Source organism: Phoxinus phoxinus (genome assembly GCF_949152265.1).
Source record: "Phoxinus phoxinus genome assembly, chromosome: 9".
NCBI classification, from domain to species: Eukaryota; Metazoa; Chordata; class Actinopteri; order Cypriniformes; family Leuciscidae; genus Phoxinus; species Phoxinus phoxinus.
The window spans coordinates 17,310,930-17,332,921 of record NC_136884.1 but is presented as its reverse complement, the minus strand read 5'-3'; the positions used below and the strand labels follow the sequence as shown (position 1 = coordinate 17,332,921).

The window sequence follows — 21,992 nt, the reverse complement described above, 5'->3', positions numbered from 1 at the left end:
GCTTTTTTTCTTCACAAAGTGTAGAAATTTAACACATAGATTAATGAACTATCAACACCTCATTACATTAGAGAGCTGCCTGAAGTAGTTTAGCCCAGGTCTAATTTCAATTTAAGATTAAAGCTTAAGTTGCATAGCCGTATCTGATCTCAGTCCCACTATTTTCCTGTGGATAAAATGGATTTGACAGGAAGCTCCCACAAGTTGGCTACTGCAGTGGCTGTTCTGTTTTGCTAAGGGAACAACTGCAGAACAGGTGGTATATCCAATTAATACCACCGGCAAAACAATGTGGCTAAGACCTCTCAAATATGGAGGTGTCATGTGTCTTTGAGTTGAGTTATGTGTCTCTAAATTATATCGCAGGCATAAATCACAAAAAAGGGGGTGTAGGTCACGATTCCCAGTAAAAGGGTTACATTCCCAGCTCTGTCTGGTATGTAGTGCAGTGAGGTCGGTCCAATAAAGTTGCACAAGATGACATAATCAATTTGCTTTGACTTCAAACTGCAGGCCTAACCTGATCAAATTTGTTCACCAATGCTGTTTCTATATACATTTCATTTCTAGTAATTGCTATAGAGTTTAGGTATGACGTCAGAACCCAATCGTTTTTTCAATAGATAAGACTATTATTAATGGTTCTTTAGAGATTTTCCTATGGGATTTTTGATTTATGTATAAAAGCCTGAGGTAAATTTAACTTGACGATACTTTGATGTTTTGTTCTACATTGTAAATTACACACACCCATAGCGAAACCGTGGATTTTGAAGCAGTTATGTTTGTTGTTTTTAATATGTAACTACATAAGCCAGCCTGGGGTGTACGTGGGCAGTTTACGTTGTAGAACAAAACATAAAAGTATCCTCAAGTAAGTTATGTTTACCACAGGGTTTATTTGATCTCATTATAAAACCCCATGGGAAAATCTCGATGGAACCAATGGCGAATTAGACTTCCGGGTTCTGACGTCATATCTGGACCACTTTATTCGATTGATTTGAGGTCATTCTCGTGTGGCTTTTGCATTTAAATTAAGCAACAAATGCGAGCTGGGTGAATTGAAAGCTTTACCATTTTAATATTATTATAGTAGATCAAACTCTTTTTTTTGTTTCAAAAGAGCAAGAAAACTCCTTTTAACCTCTTAAACAAGTTCAGAGAATCTATTATAGTTACTTTCAATTGTGCCTGATTTTCTTGTGATTTAAATCTATAAACTGACACATCCTTTTGAAAGTACATTTGCACACACATAAGAAAGACAATTCCTCTCCCCTTAGACAATTCCTCTCCCTCTCCCTCTCCTTCTCTCTCATTCCTTAAATGCGAACTAAACACATTTACTGTAGGCACAGAACATCATTTTATCAACAGGGGAGGATGCTAATGAAAATGTTTGCTGGCACCCAGCCTAACAAAACAAGAATATCATATCCAGTTTTTGTGCTGTTCTGGGATGAAGGATTGATTCTAACAGATAGGTATTTTCTCTCAGGATAGGGAAATGTGTTTTTTAACACCGTATTATATGGCATCACCAACAGCTCTTGTTCTGATTCCAAATAAATAAATTCTAAAAAATTCAAAGTCATCAGGAATTTCAAATAAATTAATAAAATGAACTAGATTTCTTCTAAAGAAAGCGTGTCTTCTTAGTTTAACCCACTCACTATATCAAAATATCAGTATTTATTAAGTGATCGAGACAAAAGTAAGACAGAATGTGTTTTCTTGACCTTTTTTATGGGTTTTCCACCTGACATAGCAGTGCGGTTTATATTTAGTCTGTCAGCTGTTCACATAGTATCAATGTAAAGTCGTGTTGCTGTCAGTAACCAGGCAAAGTTTGTTGTCATGCAAAACGCCCTCATGCCCCTCTCATGGATACATCAACTCTGTTAACCATTGTACATAAAGAAGAACACTTTAACATACTTTTAAAAAGTGTACTTATTACATACATTGAATAATTTAAAATAATATACTGAAGTGGAAATTGAATGTGAATTTTAGTTTACACTTTATTTTAAGGTGTCTTTGTTACACTGTATTTATACATTTAAGTACTGAGTAATATTAAGTGCTTACTATAGGATTATGATTAGGGTTTGGTTTGGTTTAGGGTTAGTTGCATGTAATTATGCATACTTTATAGTTATTACTATATAACCACATATAACACATGTAACAATGACACTGTAAAATGAAGTGTTTAATTTAAAGCGAATTTAATATATTTTGGACACTTAAATGCATGCTAATTGAATAATTATTAATTAGGCTAAGTGTATAATGATTTAAATTAATTTTAAATGCAATTAGTTGAACTTAAATATTATTATTTTTTGACCCAGTTAAGTAAGACTCAAGTACATCTTTAAATGCAATTTCATATTTACTTCTATTGTCTTTGAAATATGGATAAAGTGTTCTGCCAAATGTAGCATGTAATCTAAAATATATATTGTCATTCCTATTCAATCTTGTATGTATTTAAATATATTTGTAATTACACATTTGTAATAAAGTTGCAATTTAGTACATTTAAAATACATTAACTTTAAAAGTAATATTGAATAAAACACTACAGTTAAAATGATAATCAAGTGCTTTACGTGTGCTTTAGTATGTTAGTCAACATGTTATTACATTATTAAAATATAATCATTTTAAATGTTCTTTTAAAGTAAAACTTTTAATTTGACATTACAAAGTGCACTTTTTAATAGTGTTTAGAAACATTAATCAAGACACAAATTGAAAACTGATTAGTTTATGAACTAACAGTATTATTATTACTTTATGAGGCTGCAACAATCTGTATGATAACCTTTATTATTATACGCTCATGTTAAAACATTCAGATAAACAAAATGAATTTAATTGGTATGTGTAAATGTGGTGTACGTTGATGTTTAACTTGAAGTTGCGATACGCCTCACACTATCTTATCACAGGTATTGGACAGAAGCCACAGATATTCCAGAAGTCACAAAGACTGACAAGGGTTTCGTGTAACTCAAGATGACTAATGTAATTACGCGGAGAACATGGAAAAACGAACTCTGCCATTAGCGTTCCCTGTCATTATCCAAAACGGGCGGTCAAAGAGCAGCGGTCTGACACAAACAGGACAGAGGGGCAGTCCAGTGTGTTTAAGAGTCTGTCAGGGGTGGATTGGCACGAAATTAGTTTTCCTCTTGTTGGCAAAGGATGACTAAAGAACCGGTATGCAAGACGAGACGAGCGCAATTGCTCATCCTAAAGAGCTCCACTTGACTTGTGTTTAAAATATATTAAAATCACTGTTTCTATAGATTTTCAAGTCTTGAATTAGACATAAAAGTAAACAAATACATTATATCTTTCATTACGAGATGCTTCCCAGGACAGCAATGTTAAAAACAAGTGAGTAAATGAGTGTGTAGGAGATGTGGCTGTTGTATGTGAGGTACACATCTTCAGGAGCCAATGAAAATCAGTGTGTGTGCCAATGTGACAGTCAGCATTCTACAGCCCTCCCTCAAGTTCAAATGTTTGAATCACAACAAAGGAAGCAAAGGTGCCGCCCACTGAACCAATAACACTCGAGGAACCCGTCCATGAATCCCTTTTACAGCTCAGTGACCTGCTTTAGGTACGGGGAGGCGAAACCATGCGACTTTCTATTGTCTTCCTCGAATAAATAGAAACACACATACTCAGGGTGTGAATTGCTAAGGACTCTGGAGTATGAAATCCGAGAAATACTTATTATTATGTGTTGCAAAACACCAAATATTGTGACACTGCCATTTGACTGCACTTAATAAGATTTTTATATAACTATGACATAGACATATAACTATGTCTAGTCATACGACAGTAAATCTTAGCAAAGTACCTCTGCATACACTGAGATCTGATCGAAAGTGAATTACACATAAGGGATACAACAAGCGATTTGTCCTAAATAAGCTGTAACATTAGAAGTGCTAAATTACAAAGTTTCAAAGTTGGAATACAGGCTAGAAGGGGGGAAAAGAAAGATTTTTTTTTTTAATGTAATAATTTATAATACCCTAATTATTTATGAAATAAGTATAGAGTAGAGTCGAAAAAATACAATAAAAATACAAGAACATTTTAAAATGCATGATAGTGACACTTCTCTCTGAAATACATGACTGTGATTGGTTGATCGGACATGCTGTATATTTTTGCTCAATAGAAATAACTGAGTAACTGATTGTTTTGTCCCAGGGAATAATTTACCTAGCTGAAGCTAGTTACAGACAAACAAAATCTACCCTTTTAGTTGTTATAAGAGTTCTTGTAATATGAAACAGTCCAGATGGCAATGAAACAGTGATTTCCAGAAAAGTGGGAATGGACACTGCTGTTGTGGGGTGACTTGATGTATGGTATGTTTGTTAGATCAGTGTGGTGGACGCAGGTGTGAACAGGTGAAATGCTCTCTGCTGACGGTGATCTCCATACGGGACCCTCAGACTGATCTGAACACCTGCATCTGTCTCTACACGCACTGCCTGCGTAAAAATCACCATGAGCTCTGGGAAACGACAAACTGCTAAATATTGATCAAGTTGTATTCAATGAAGTATTAATATCCCTCTGTAGTCAATAATTTTATCCCTTAAAACTCATCTTTAAGCACCAAAATTACATATTTAAATGTTTTTTCCTTGAAACCCCCCCCACATTCTTCATGCCTTAAAATAGCTTGAATGTAACTCTACACCCTTGCCTCATTTAGTATACGCGGTTCTATGAATATGCAAATTAGCCCCGCCTCCACACACTCACTCAGAGATCCACTCGTTGACGATCACACGTTGACCTGATTGGTTACAAGGTAGTTTGTGACGTCAAAAACACCAACGATTTCAACCTGCGTTTTTTAGACTCTTTGGTTCACTGCAGTTTTAAAGAGAAAATACTCAGCAATGGTGTTGACTTGTGAATTTGCACATGGTTTGTCTTAAAACATATTAAAAACACCAATTAGACATATAAACAACATTGAAAACTTGATTTTCACCACAGGGGGGCTTTAAGAAAATGCTAACATTACTAGATTGACATTGTGCATCCATAGAAAAATGTATAGTCTAAATGGCCTTTTTAATTGAAGTCCCTTGGAGAGACGTACAGTTGGGACTGTTGCTAGGCGTAGTCGGGTTCTCAGCGGTATAAAACCATGAATGAGACTCTTTTAAATAAAAACACGCCTCAGAGTCATTGATTAACCTGAAGAATGACACTGAGAGAGGGGATAAAACATTCGTAGCCTTCCAGGAAACGACCTTGATGCAGTCATTTTTTTTGTGTGCGTCAAGAGTAATTAATCAGTTTTTGGGATAAGGACTTCACTTGTCATTGCCAAGCGTTTGTTGACGTAGGTTAGACAAATGAGGTCCATTTTATGCATGGTTTTGAGGGCCATGTTCAAACATGTTTGTGGTTGTTGTGTTTGGGTGGTTCGTTCTAACTCACACTCTCACACACACATACAAAACCTCCAATTTCACACCTTACCCTGTCTCTGAACCGCTCTGGCCCTCACTGCGGGGAATATGAGGGCGAGACGTTGTCAGACGTGACAACTATCGTTGTTACCGGTGTTTCTATCGGCCAGATGGGACCAGGCGTTTAATGAATGGGCATAACGAGATTACAACTCGTTGACATCATCACCACCTACTCTCGCTTCATAACCAACAGATGGAGCAGAGGGGAGGATGAGCATTTATTTTGTAATGCATAGAGAATCGTGAGGCTATTGATTTTTGGTGGAGACGCATCTGGATATATTGGTACATCTCTCAAACGTTCTACAGGCAATTGTCAGAAAATATGCCATATTTAATATGATGGAAATGAAAAAGAGGATGTGATTGACAAGTAGAGTCTGGTTATTGGGCCACATTCGTAAATCGTTGTAAATGTAAACCTATGGTTTAATGAACAACATACACAGAAATGTGATCAGCATTCTGCATTTATTCTGAAAAAATGTATGTGTGTATGAATGGGTTTACAAACAATTTACATAAACATTCATTCTGCATTTATTATTACGAAAAAATACAAAGCATTGTTTTACGAACAATTCATTAAATGCTTAATTGAGAATGGATTTCGCAGAAATTTAAGTTTGTTCTCCATTTATTCTGAAACTATATACTTAAGAACATTTTTCGCAAGTGATTTATGCAGATGTATGCATACATTTTGTTCTACATTCTGCAACAATTTACATAACAAGTATTTTTTTTTACTTTTTAATATATATATATATATATATTTTACACTCAGCAACAATTCATGTTAGAATGGTTTTACAAACAGTTTTTTTTTTTTTTTAAACATTTGCACAGAAATTTTGCTATTTGTGTTTAATGAATTAACCCTAATATGTCGTAATATTGTTGTGTACCAGGGTATTAACCAACCGTTCAACAAGTGAAACAATCCCAGTGGAACATAAAAATGAGTAACATACACAAACCTGTGCAACTTCATTGTTCATTTAGATCAAATTAAATACAGTATATAGTCTAACAAAAGTCTGTTACTGTCAATCTCCCTAAACATTTAAGAACCACAGCCAGCTACCATATCAGGGTAGTCCAGCAGCGATAAGGGCGCCTGGGTGTACATGTCTGTTATGACAGCTTTGAGGACAGAGGGATGAGAGATAGATAACGGAGGAAAGAGATGATGAGCCAGAATGTAGTGTACGCACCTACGGTAGTCACGAGCAGGCTTTGTTCCCAGAGAGCGCACTTGAGTTTTGAGAGAGTGCTTCAATCATGTTGACTTTGAAAACTCTCGTTTGTATATCAAGAGTGGGTGCAGTGGGGGCGCATTACTGCCAAAAGCTAGACTTGTCCAACTCAACATCCTCTACACACAGTGAGGGCGGCTGGAGTCATGGTGTCTTTTTCTGTTCCACTCTCCTTTGAAAGTGATGCATGCCTCCGCTTGGCTTGCTGGGATTAGTCGGTTCTCAGAGACGGACTGCATGCACACAAAAGGCTTTACTCAGCCTGGGGAAGAGGGAGGAGGTGGGTAGACTGCAGAAGTACATCTCTCTAGCCTGTAACAGGTGGGATTACAAAACAGTCCTGGCTGCAGTGGGATCAGTCCTGGAGTGCGTGGGGTGGGCTGATCAAAGTAGACTCCAAGTATACTGAGAAGTCTCAAGACCCAGAGTAACGCAGTCTTAAGCTGGATGTACAGCAGTGGCGGTCTAGTTTACTGACTGACTACTGAAATGGATCATCATCAGTTTGTCTAGTGTTCAGACTACTGAAATTGATTTTAAGTAGTTAGCCTAAAGCCTGGAAAACACCAAGCCGACTGTGTTGTCGCCTCGCGTCGGGGTAAAAAGCTGCACTTGAACACACCGAGAGAACTACAGCCGACTGTCAACTGTCGGCACGTTCTGCGCCTGCGTGTAAATGTGACAACTGTCAATTTCTGCAGATATATTAGTCTATATTCGTCATTCAAAAAGGGAAAACGACACTGCAGATACACAAACCGTAAACAAAGCAGTGCGTGCTTACCGTTTTGAATATCAATCCTGCTACACACTTTCTTTATTCCACTCCGCTCATGTTGATATTGAAATATTCACCAAGGAACATTCAGGTAAGATGACGTAACATTAGAACAGCCTTTTATCTGTACCGTTTTGACTTTGCTCGCTGTTATGCTATTATTCTCGTGCACTGACTCGTTCAGTAAACTGAACAGCCAATCAGAGTTCCCTCTTTCACAGACGGCCCGACGCCGATTCAACATGTCAAATCGGCCGAAACAAAGCCGATGAGGACCAATTTCAGCCGACGGTGCGGAATGCACTGAGGAAACTTAGTCGGCCGACGCACAAAAACTGCCCGACGGCCGACTGTCGGCTTGGTGTGTTCCAGGCTTAACATGCAAAGTGTAGTTTTGCTGCCAGCTATTTTTTTCACTAATGTTCAGACTATTGAACTGGATCTTCAGTATTTGGCCTACTGTTTGGAAACACATTTTCAGTATTCGGTCTAGAGTTAGTTACACTTTCAGACTACTGAAATTGATTCAGTAGTTACTTCATCATTCAGACTGCTGAAATGAATTTTCAACTGAATTTTTTTTAGTAGTCGATTTAGCTTCCAGACTACTGAAATGGATGTGTAGTCTGATAGACCACTGGAATGGGTTTTCAGTAGCTGGTCTATCTTTGAAACAAGCTCATTATACTTCTGGTACACTGTACCAACCTGTTCTTGGGTTGCCTGTTTGTTTTCAACATGTTCAGCATGTTATGACAACATGACAAAACCCTTTGGATAAGTATTTCTCACGGAGTAACATTACTTATTGCCAAAAAAGACAATCAAAGCCTAACTTCAATTTTTACATTCACTTTCAATTTCTCTTTTTTCCACCACAAATAAAATGAAGAGACAGTCAACTCAATCATTTGCCCTTGTCTTTTAGCATGCCACGAGAAGAGAAAATATACTGTTGAACAGGCAGACCATGTTTAATGGGTATGTTTAAAGAACTAATAGTTTGATTGCTTCTAGATTCTTTATCTGTCCATGTCTCTTTGTATACTAACTGTGCTTACTGAGCTGTTCCTCAGGACAGTAGATCACATCAAGATAGAGCCACACAGTGCTGCTCTTTGTGCATTAGTGGAAAGGTTTGGAAGGACTGGGAGTGGGAAATGCCATCTTTATTGAGTTAAAAGCGAGTATCATGTTCATTTCTATTAAATTAGTGAAAGTTTGATGGCCAGCGACATGCAATCTTCATCTAATGAGGGGTGAGCAACAGTCCCAATCCAAATAACAAATATATTTCACATATGCTCTCCAGATGTGTGTTTTTTAAAAACTAAAATCATAAAAAAAATAAAATAAAAAAAATCAAGATTCTTGGTAAGTGAGGAAAAATTTGTTCATTTTATTTTGTTTTATTGATTCACTTGTGCACTATAGATGCACACCTCTGCAGATTCACTTTATTTTGACTGTCTATTTCCTACTATTTGTTTAACATTTGTGGGTCGGGTCACCATAAACTTGGTTCAAATGAACGAACGGAAAATTAAGTGAAACCCTACCTAAACATAATAATGTAAAATACAAATTTATTGGTCAATAAAACAAAATTATAGCCAGTAAAGTTACTCAGTTCTACCGCCATTGGCAAATTTGACCTACGTTCACATTCCAGTAATCCAGTGCTGTCTTTGCAACAGTAATTCTATTCTAGCCATTACCATCTTGTCACTGCCAAGTTAGAGGTATCTACAAACCAGGTGTTCTCACCTGACCATAACAAACAAAACAAACTCGGATAGAAAAGTGTCAAGAGGTCAACGACCAGCAACATGAGAGCTGTCGCCGAACACTCTCATTCCAATGAGAACCAAGTCAAGACAGCGTCTGAGAGATTCAAATGCCATCTTATTCAGCTCTTTAAGTATCTTACACTGACCTGACTCACTTTACTGATAAAACATTATCGCATGCCAACTCACCTACCATGAATGAATTGCTCCTGCAGGTCTCTGTTCTGGCAAAGAGAACTACAGCTTACTGGAATGCTGACTGTGATTTGAAATCAGATATTGAAAAATTAAATAACGCAGCTGGCCTGTTGAAACGCTCAGCAGGTGATACAGTAGTGTGGCATGCGGTGAAACAAACATGCCCTCAGGCAAATAAACTCATCGATGTGACACTGAGGTGAAAGCACCAGACTGAATCATAACAATTAAACACACGCCAACATAAAAGAGTCAGAGAGGCAATTCAGTAATTCAAGTAAATCAGTAATTCAGCGAGGTAAATTTGCTTCCTGGAAGCAAGATAAACGATAAGGCATAAACTAAATCAAAGTGATGAAAGCTAACAGAAGAAGAATGTTTAATTGAAATCTGAAAACGTTGTCCTATTCTAAAGTTTGAAACCAACATTTAATCCAAGTAAGACTAAAGCTCTAATGCTGTATTGTTTGATAGTTCGGATTGTACATTATTTCTGGATAAGTTATTACAGTATATGCAATATGCAACTATATTACAGTAATGCAACTACGACTAATAATAAGAATGCAAAAGATAATCATGTTGATATTGTCCATGTGGAAATGCAAACATCTGCAAGTGATACTGTGGGATTCTCATATCTAAAGGTAATTTAGCAGCCAGGTACTTGTGTTTATCAGAGCGTCCGTCTGCAGTCCAGTGCTCAGATACTGACAGGGCTCTGGCTCTGTCCGCAGTGGACATGAACACGTTCCTTTGTTCCTGCGAGCACTGTGGGCAGGTAACCGATGATAACCCGTGTATCACGGAATATGCAAAAAATGGAAACGACATTGTCAGAGGCGAACAGTGTAATTCAAATCTGAAGATATTTTCTGTTACCACTGTACAACGTGAGGATAAAATATTGGCAGTTGTGATATGAAGACCTGTCTCGCAAGGCTCTGAGTGAAAAAAGTGACAAACATTTAATTATTTCAAGAATTAAGGATGCCAAAATTTACCAGTACTGAAGACATCTTGTGGATACCAAAAAAAGTTGGCCAGCAAGTCTAAATGGCATTTTCTGTTATCGGCTAAAAAGTAAAAGTTGAAGAGTTGCTTTAACATCCAATAACTTGTACGTTTTTACATATATAGAGTACAGACTTGATTTAATCTCTGTGAAGATGTTTAAAAGAACCCTTCTTACATTAACAGTACTGTATATTCTACGGTATTTAAATCTACAGCCAAAGACACTCCTTTATTAAGCGAGGGAGTTTTTGCAACTGTAAATCTTTAACCTGTAAAGAAAAGAGCTGGCGGTGATGATCGCAAAAAAAACTGCGAGCAGAATTCTTGTTGTTCCAGTTCACACCCCACGTTTTCAACCATTCATTCTCTCCCGTTTGATGAAACTCCTCACACAGGTAGAAGACAACATGTGGCAACACGGCCCAACTTCAAGAGCACGTTACAATGAACAGAAGCAATAAGTCACCTCAAAAGAAAACCGTCTTTTTGTCTTTTCTATGAAGTGACAGGGCAAAAGTCTTCAAACCTTAACTGAGCCAAACACTTGAGTGATTTATAGCCCTACTCAAGGAATCCACCAGAAGGAAGAACAGAGCAGAGAGGAGTGTATTAGAAGTGTAAGGAATGCTCTCATCTTCCTGGTCCTCAAAAGAGTGGAGCCCCCAATAAGGATGAGAGCCAGACAGAGCTCATAAATGAGTGAATGATGGCATAAGTTCCTGATGGATTTTTGTGAGATTACTCAAATTCTTGCCCATCCTCCTAATACCACCTGCAACCGACTATCAATAGAAACAATCTAAAAAATGCTTGGTTGTTTCAACTCATGTTTGGGTCAAATATGGACAAACCCAACCATTGGGTTGAAGACGTATCAAATCCTTAAAATCCCTGTTTACACCTGGCGTCTTCAGTGACCACTTCTGTTCAGATTTGTCTTATTTTGTCACACTACATTACTTACATGACAGTGCCGTGTGCGAAATATTATAGACGAATAGTATTGATTGAACGAACCCATGTTTACATGCGATTGGATTCGACTGTGATCTGTGTGGTTTGGTACAACGCAATGAAGTTTGAATCGCTTGTTTTCGCGTGTTTTCTCACAACACGTCCCACAACGATTACGTATTAGGTCAGTAGGCAGAGAGTAGGCCGACTTGTTGCTGTGCAAATTAATTTGAGCTTACGGAAGCGGTCAAAACCTCTAAATGTTTTAGACCCCATTTGCACCTCTGTTTCCACATGCGTTTGGATCAACGAAAAATAATACCAAGTGTAAACAGCCCAAGAGGTCTTGAAAGGACAATTAAGAAGGCATTTTGGTTTGTCTCTCTCTCTTTGGTTTCCTCTCCCTTCCTACCCTACTTCCATCTGCATTTCTTCTCAACGTATTACCGAAATCACAAATCACCCTTCAGCACCTCCAACATGTCACTACTGAGCCTAATTAGCAAGCTAGTCCTCCTGTAAAAGCTTCCGGCTGGCCTAATAAAGTCTCAAACGAGCGGAATATGTCTGCAAGGAAAGAATCTGGAGCGGTTCGCTGTGGTCTAGTGAAAAATAAAGTGCACCTGGCTTGCCCTGTAGAGCCTCTTCTGGGCCTTAATCCACCCAGATCCCCCCCACTCAAAACCCTTGTGTTGAAATCTTTGTTCTCCTCTCAGAGGGGTGGTAAAACTGGGGTGTGAGGGGCTCAGATGGATGACTGCTGCTATCATGGTGAATTGGGTTTACGGCGCTCCACGGGAGTAAAGTACCAGATAAAAAAGAGAAAGAGGCCAAGCCAAAACTCAATTAAAACATCAAAAACCTGAGAGTGAGCCTCGGGGCGAGTTGATGAATTGGGTTTACGGCAGTTTTAGGACGGCACCAGGACTTTTTTTTACTGATATCTGATAAATATAATGAACTATTCAAAAAATTATGCACTGAGTAAGATATAATGTCTATATGACTTGTTTTGGAACTATTAATGGTGTTCATTAATTGTAAAAAAACATTAATTTAGGACATTCTTAGGGTTAAGCCTAAGGATTAAACTTAGACTGTTAACTCATCCCACAGCATTTGTACGACAGACGTGACTGATACCCTAAATTGTGTGGCTTGCTGAGGGGATATGGCCTGTTGATTTTCTAAGCAATTATATGTATAGGGCTGTTTCAATTTTAATTTATTTGGTTGCATTTCAGTGATAATGTCTATGTTGCTTACATACGAAAGAAATTCTCTTTCTGCTACTGTTGTAAATTATTCACCACAGTGTTTTAGATTTATTCAAACTGGTAACTCGTCGTTTGGAACTATTAATTAAAAGAACCAGCTCATAAGAGTAATTTGTTTCATAAATAGTTTTTTATATATATATAAGTGGCCCATAAGTCACTTTGCTCGTGAATGACTGACTGGAAAATCAGTATTTTAACCCAGGCCGAATCGCGTTTACGACTTTCAATTGCATGGCAGCCACTAGGCAAGAAAATCACATAGATTTACTTGGAAAATTAAAACCCATTAAATATCTAGAGACAAGCATATCACAGAGAGTTGATGTGGAGAAGTTATTGACTAGGAAGAGTAAGCAACCACCCAGAACACACTAATAACGGTCCTGAAAAATCAGCGTGGTGCGATCTATCAGGACATTAAAGGAATAGCTCACTTCAGAATGAAAATTTCCTGATAATTTTTTCACCCCCAGATGTTCAGGTCTTTCTATTTTTATCCATATAGTGGACTTCAATGGGGCCCAACATTTTGAAGGTCCAAATTGCAGTTTCAATGCAGCTTCAAAGGACTCTACACGATCCCAGCCGATGAATAAGGGTCTTATCTAGCTAAACGATCTGTCATTTTCTAAAATAAATAAACATTTGTACTTTTTAACCACAAACTGCGATGCACCACGCATTCCGTAATCACGTTGAAAGGTCTGCAATTTGGACCTTCAACCCATTGTTCCCCATTGAAGTCCACTACAGGTGAAACTCGAAAAATTCATTTATTTCAGTAATTCAACTTAAAATGTGAAACTAATATATTATATAGACTCGTTACATGCAAAGTGAGATATTTCAAGCCTTTATTTGTTATAATTTTGATGATTATGGCTTACAGTTTATGAAAACCCCAAATTCAAAATTATGGTATTGTGAAAAGGTTTTCATAGCTGTAAGCCATAATCATCAAAATTATAACAAATAAAGGCTTGAAATATCTCACTTTGCATGTAACGAGTCTATATAATATATTAGTTTCACCATTTAAGTTGAATTACTAAAATAAATGAACTTTTGCACGATATTCTATTTTTTCGAGTTTCACCTGTATATGGAGAAAATCCTGGAATGTTTTCCTCAAAAACCTTCATTTCTTTTCGACTGAAGAAAGAAAGACATGAGCATCTAGGATGACGTGGGGGTGAGTAAATTATCAGGAAATGTTTATTCTGAAGTAAACTAATCCTTTAACAGTAAACTGATATATTGTTCCTTGTTCTATTTTTGCCGCAATTGTGCTCCATGCAGAACTTTCATTTTGATGCGTCCAGTTCATAAAGAAGTTGTTGCGGATAGGTGTGACACATTGTTTAATTTCCTGATTGCTCAAACTTTTTTTTATTAATCTATTAATAATTTGTTAAAGATTTGTCAGCTCAATTCCTGTCTAAACCAAAAAAGTATTTTTTAAATGTGTGTGTGTGTGTGTGTGTGTGTGGAGAGTGGTAACGCTATGACTAATTAGGTATGAAAACTTCTTTTATTATGACCACACTTGTGCAGTCTTTGGTTCATATCTTACATAGTTTCCAAGGCAGACAACAGATATTATGTAAGGAATGAGAGGGATGTTACCGTATATCAAGTCACTCCTGCAAATAAACCACAAAGAATAAATTATACACAGCACAACAAGCCCAAATCACAAGATTCTGCGAGCGTATTCCTCAACAACACTGAATGTCTCTCATGGCAGCATTACCCCTGCTTCTTTAATAAAGCATTCAGCAGTGGACATGGCACATCATTAAACGGTTTATGGGCGGTGGTTTTTCCCAACAGACAGAGAGCAAACCGGGTAACTAAGGGCCAATACCGACTTGTGTGCTCGTAACAGCAATGGAAATGTCTCCACATTGCCTCCCATTCGCCTGTTTTTTCAAATGTACACAAGTTCCTGCTTTCCCCCGGCAACGCTTTTTTTCTCCTTTTGAAAAGAGCCAACCATCCGGGGGCTGGTAACTAAGCACCCTGTTTATCAGTAACCAGGCTTAACAATGTCCGTAACCAAACACCGCAGTGGCAAGAGCGAGAATGAGAGAATGAGAGAAAGAGAGAGAGAGAGAGAGAGAGATCTTATGACATTGCAACCGATACACTTGGCACTAAGAATCATGAGGAGGTACATGGGTTGGTGACTTTGAAGACAAAACGTAACTATCTGAAAGCTTACTAAGTCGGAAACGCACTACATGTACACTACACATCAATACCAAAGTACACACTTGTGTGCGTTTTTGGAGTTACTATAGTGGTAACAAACGTCAATACTCAAGGGGGCGATAGAGTTAACTTCAAATAGCTTATTATAGTTATGATAGCTTATTATCTAGCTAGGTAGCTATACACAGCTTTAGCTCAGTAAGATTCTCTTAAAAAAAGTTGACCTGTAAGAAAAAACAGATAATAGAAGATGTTAATTTTATGTTAATAGCACGACTTGTGGTAATTCTGAGATTGAGACACATTTCGTCTCCGTTCGGTTCACCTCAAGACGAATGTGCAGCACAAAAACGGTGTAATAAACATTTTAATTAAAAATGAACGGCAGATAATATTTCTGTTCAGGCCGACACGAACATTCAATGCATCAATGCATTTAAAAAAAATTTTTTTTTACAGAGATGGGTTCAAATGTATTTATTGTCTCCGTGACAAGAAATAGAAAGTTGCGTAGCATTGGCCTTTTGTGTGTGTCAAAACTCTTAACAATTTTTTGGTAACACTTTATTTTACAGTGTCCTGGTTACATATATTACATGTACTTACCATAGTAATAACAGTACATTATGCATAATTACGTGCAACCCACCCTTAACCAAATCCTAAACCTACCCTAACCCTATAGTAAGTACATGTTGTTGATTATTATTACTCAGTACTTAAATATATAATTACACTGTAACAATGATGCCTTAAAACAAAGTTTTGATAAACCAATGTTTTGAACAACAACTTAGAACTGAGTAAACCCACCATTTTTAGCCATTTGATTGTCCAAATTGTACCAATTATGCAACAAAAAAAAAATCTACATTTGGAGAAAATGCATTGTTTTCAGGGTTTGAAACACAGGACTGTTCAGAATGGGTGTATTACAGGTTTGTGCCGTGTGAGTTTAGCATTTTAGTGTCCGCATTGTCACAGATCCTCGACTAAATGAGCAGGTTAACTCCTGTCCTGCTGTCCTCTCCTCCTTAGGGATCTAAAATCTCATTCACAACTCTTCCTCATCTGATTTCCTCCTATTTTTATCCCATACAACAGAAATGACCGGATTTAACCTTGAGTATAACTCACATTTATTCGGTGTACTTCAGCTTTACTGTATGACAGAGTTCACTAAACGTAAAAAATATACTTAAGGCTCGTCTAAATTATGTTTAGGTGATAAAACTGGAATAAACATTTTTACACTTAATATAACTAATCTGTCCTTGCAAAAGAAAAGAAAAAAGCAGCTGAGAGACTAAGACAGGGACTATATGCAGTTGTGATGCAAAAATTAAATATCGGTGAGGCAAAAAGTACTTTTTTGATTGCTTTTCTTTATTGTACAGACTGATATTTCTTGATGGTATAAGGTTTTGTGGTCAACAAAGAATACATCGCCCCTGCTCACCCCCTCTCCCTATCGAAATCAGTGAACAGGTGACTAATATTCCCATTCCTACATAATCCCCCCCCCCCCCCCCCCCTGATCATGTGACCTAACCCATTAACACTTTCATGTCTACTACAATAACCAATATAACTTAACGAGTTTTACATGTAGATTTACTAAAGCGCAACCTATACAAAACAGAAGCCTATATATAATAATTATATATATTTGGCTACTGAGGTCTCTTTATAAATAAAAAAAACGTACACATCATAAATCAACTAATTAAAATGAATAAAGCGTTCCCAAGCTAAATTGCAAGAAAACAGGTCCACATAAATCCTGATGAGTCAAAGCAAGATTTTCTCACAGTGAATGGATTTTTTTTTTTTGAGAACCGCATGGCAACATTTCACTTCAGTGTGATTCAGAGCCAACACAGAGCAACTGAGCCGAATGACTAAGAGTGCACAACAGTCACCATGACACTGTCCTGAGAGTCTCTCTGTGTGTGTGTGTGTGTGTGTGTGTGTGTGTGTGTGTGTGTGTGCGTGTGTGTGTGTGTGTGTGTGTGTGTGTGTGTGTATGTGTGTGTGTGTGTGTGTGTGTGTGTGTGTGTGTGTGTGTGTGTGTGTGTGTGTGTGTGTGTGTGTGTGTGTGTGTGTGTGTAAGGAGGATAACAGGATGCTGACACATGCTACATTTTGTTTAGGGAAGAACAACAAAGACAGAGACAGAGAGAGAGAGAGAGAGAGAGAGAGAGAGAGATTGGCATGTGATACTCGGTACTGTCATCATGGTAATAATAATGCATTTATACTTGCAGTCAGTGTGCACATTAATAAAACCTTGTGTCTTGATGAAAAATCTCAATTATTTCTCGTTTAATGTTTCTTTTATATATTTTTTTATTACATTTTTTGGTTTTTGTATATAGGCTATAGTGTTTTTTTGTTTTGTTTTTTTTACTATTCGATTATATGACCTCATATTAATTGCGGGAAAATAAATATTTTCTATAAAACTGAATTTATCGCAGGACCATTTAAAATAAATGAGTGAAAAAAATAATGTTGACCAGTTACAATATACATTCAAATAAATGTTTACGTAAAATTTTAATCACATAAAAACTGGCTGCAAATCCTGCAAATTTAAAAATGAAAAAAATAATAAAACCGCAACAACATAACGTGAATATTAACAGTATTAATACTAACAATATTAACAAAAAAGAGTAAAATCGAAGTCCACTGGTGCATTGTGGTAAAATAAGCCCAAGATAAACAGCACACCCTCTGTGCAAACAGAGTTTCCTCCATGTTGTGACACTGTGGGTTTAAAACAATGAGTTCATGTGCAATCCACAGTGATATATAGGAGACTGTCTCATAAGAACAACAACAACAACAACAAAAAAATCACAAATGAAAACTCTTTAATATCTAAATTCTTTCTCCTGCACATCATTTAGATTAAATGGAGAATAAAATAAGTCTCTCAGATGTATCTCTTCAGAAAAATAGCTCAGTAATCTCACATGTGGCTCCAACAGTCTCAAAATTAATGTCAATGTCTCAAACTAACTGACTCAAGAATGTCTTAAATTGATGTGCCAAGATAAATAAAACACTTTTTTCGTCAAAATTCTTCCAAAACTAAATTATTTGAGATCCACATTAATTTTGCATTCTATTCTTGTGTCTCAACCATGGACTTTTTATTTCTTTATAGAAAATTTGACATACAGTTGACCGGTAAATGAAACAACTGTAGGAAACCAATGCATCAATTCCATCTGTCGCTTTATAGAAAACTCATTCCTAACATCACAAAGATGAGTGTCCGTTAAACTGCCTCCATTGACCAGACAGGACAAAAAAAGGACACAGCCATGACATACGAAAGAGCAACTACTACGTTTACAGTATACAGAAGAAGCAAAGAGTCAATTTGATTGGTTGTTGATGAAAATAAATCAAATTAGTGAAGCAATTTGTTCCATCTTCTCATTTAAAGGCATGACATGTAATTTGCAATGCAACTTGCTTAATGTGACGCTTCATTTTACTCACTGGGATTTGATTGGAACGTGTGTGTAAGGCTACGATGTTATTGGTTAATATGTTCCCCCGCCCACACAGCCCTGATTACATCAGCAGGAAAGAAAACTTGTTCAAGGTGGAAAAATGTATTACATTTTGATGAAAGATTAAGACAACCAACTGTTTTGATCCAAAACAAAGTGTACTTGACTTTCACAGGCATAAAAGACCTCCGTCAGTCAATAGCCTAAACTGGACAGTACGCATTACATCTAACGTTCAACAACAAACGATTAACACGGAGGTGATTCCTTTTACCATACTAAAGGAGAACCTCTAGACGGTCAACAAAACTTCCCACACCCCAAAGTTCATGGCCAATTTAAATGCACCAAGACCATAGAAACCCTTCCAGGTTGCATGCATTGTCTTGTCAGTCCATTAACAGCTTTTGTGAACCGAGACACCGTGACGAGTCCGCAACACCTAGGAATGGTGCGGATAATGGGTCGGGACCCCTACACCAGCTCCGACGTCCCACATTCATGCAAGAGGAGCCTTTTGACATGGAAAACACTGTACCCCCCCCCCCCCCCCCCCCTCTCTCCTTTTAAGAAGGTTATTTGCATTGAAGAGAACACAGGACACTTCCGTAACATGGACACAGAATTGTAAATAAAGAGGTCAGCAATAGTAAAAAGGCACTATCAAGGAGTTTAACCGAACAATTAATTTAAAAAATGTATCACGCCCCAAATTGTCATTACTTTAATGTGGATTTTTTTCACATTCAATTTTTTTCTCATAACTCCTATACAGCAATGAAAATAATTTTGCCTACATTTTCATCAGTACAACAAATACCACCACTATGCATTAAAAAAAAAACAATATTGAGAATTAAGGGTTAAATTTGTTTAATTGCGATGAATACGACCTTCTTAATGTTTTAAAAATAGGTTTTGTTTTCTTTATGCAGCATTTCTTATTATTATTTTGTTATGTTTTATTTTGAAATTTTAGGTATAAATATGACCTGGACATATTCTTAACATAAAATCTTTTTAACCACGTTTATGATTAATATAACTATAATATTTATATTCAGTTTTATTTGGGTTTTTTGAGATTTTATCTTGTTTTTAATGTAATTGATTTTAAATAAACACTTTTATTGTCATTCTATTTATTTTTGTGCATAATTTTTCTGTTTTATATTCTGACCACTGAACCAACTTGAGAGTAATTTAATGTATAAAAGGCCATGAAAATATATAGTTGTTTTTTGTGAGAATAACCTAAATATATATTATTTTTATGGACAAAGCAAAACTTTACTCTTTTAATCAAAAATGAATTCTGCACTTTTTTAGTAAATAGTCTCTCTCTGTGTGTGTGTGTGGTTCAGGTAATGTGTGTGTGTGTGTGTGTGTGTGTGTGTGTGTGTGTGTGTGTGTGTGTGTGTGTGTGTGTGTGTGTGTGTGTGTGTGTGTGTGTGTGTGTGTGTGTGTGTGTGTGTGTGTGTGTGTGTGTGTCTGTGTGTGTGTGTGTGTGTTACGCGTGTGTGTTCTGAAAACCCAGATGACCTCTCTTAAGCACTTGAGTGTCAGTATTGATAAGACTCTACACTGGCACTATAGTCATTAAACCGAACTGGTCAGGCCAGATGTGACCTCCTTGACCTTTTTAAGTAAATGTCATTGAGCAAAAGAGAGGTTATTACCCATGATCTGTTTTACCCCAAAACCCTAGAGCAGATCACGAGCATAAATCACATATATAAACACTAAAACACTAGGAGACAAGTAAGGATCAAAGATCTTTAGTATGCAGGACTTCCTGTTATAACACAAGCATCTACAAGAAATAGATAAATAGAGCCTAACATACAAGCCCAACCTGTTTTCACATTATAAGTTATGCTTATTACAGTCAACTAATAATATTCTATTTTAAAAATGAATAACTAAAAATGGGATAAATGATAAAAAGAGCATATTTCATGTCTCCTGCAGTGACCCCTGCACTTCAAGCTTACTAAACCAGCTTATCATTAGGGAAGAGAGATAAATAAAATACCAGGCCTGGCCAAGGTTACAGTGGGGCACGGATCATTTTTCCAAATAACACGGATTACGAACGGAACAGAGAATAGCATTGTGTGAGAATATCTGCCTCCATCATGAAACAGAACCTGCTTTAATGTAAATGTAATTTGAGAGGGCGACTTCATGTTTAAGAGTGAACATTCAAGTAGAGAAGAGCTTTTGTTTTCAAGCGTCGTTGTGAGGTGCGAAAGGTCGTGAACGAAATGGTTATATTGGCTGTATAATCAGGGGGAGGTGAAACCAACCCCCCCCCCACCCCCCCCCCCCCAAGAGGTGACGGCGTTTCTAAAATGGTGGCTTGACACCTCTCAACGACAAGACAAATTCAGTACATCTAGGATTTCTAAGCTTAGCCTGAAGGTTCAAAAAAAGTACAAAGTGCATCTCAAAAAGCACAGACTAAAATGCAAATCACCCTGCAGGCCTCTCGTGACTTTGGTTAAACTACAACTTTTACTCGTTTCAAGTATTTCCAATGTCGACTTGCTCGGATATTGCCTTAGAGACTTGTGCAAGGGTGGACGGCATTTCATTTGACATGGACAAAAACAAGGCTGTGAAAGATAGGCGTACTGTCTGTTCAAAGTTTTGTACAACTTGGTATACATTTCCATAAAATAAAATAAAATACAACATATTGATTCCAGTGTCCAAAATTAACTTTTTAGCCTGCAAGCCAAAAATAGTTACTCGAATTTTACCAAACCAGATATATTTGTACACTTGTAAGTAAGTTACTGATATTTTAAAGAATTAAAAGAATGTTACTTATGAAATAGAAATTCTTATGATAATTTCCAATTTGTAATAACCCCATTTGATGCTGATATATAAATTAGTCCTGGACAACGTTTAAATCGCATCCAAAATAAAGGTTGGTGTCTACATGCTATTGGCCTATGTGTGTGTACTGTGTATAACTATTTTGCATAAATACACACATGTATATATTTAAGAAATATTTGCATATACTGTATATCTAAATACATAATTGATATTATATATAATGTATATATAAAATAAAAATAAATTCTTAAATATATAAATGCATGTGTGTTTATTTATATATCCAAAATAATTATGCACAGTACACACACATATATTATGTAAACACATATTTGGATGTGATTAATCGTTGCCCAGCACTAATAAAAATATAATTTCTTGCATACATGTCTTGCATACATTTAATATTCAATAACATTTCATCAACATCCAATTTTTAATCTAAAAGATGACTTTTAAAATTACACTCTAAAAAATGCTGGGTTGTTTCAACCCAATTTTGGGTAAAATATGGACAAACCCAGCCATTGGGTCAAATTTTTAAATTACATTTTTAACCCAACATTTGGGTTTGTCCATATTTTA

The 21,992-nt window shown here is 36.7% G+C and overlaps 1 protein-coding gene across 11 annotated transcripts in view; it reads right to left on the bottom strand.

The window, feature by feature from the left end:
- Positions 1-21,992, bottom strand: part of celsr1a (cadherin EGF LAG seven-pass G-type receptor 1a) — a 94,012-nt gene that overhangs the window by 56,647 nt on the left and 15,373 nt on the right. The gene's annotated exons all lie outside the window — the stretch shown is intronic.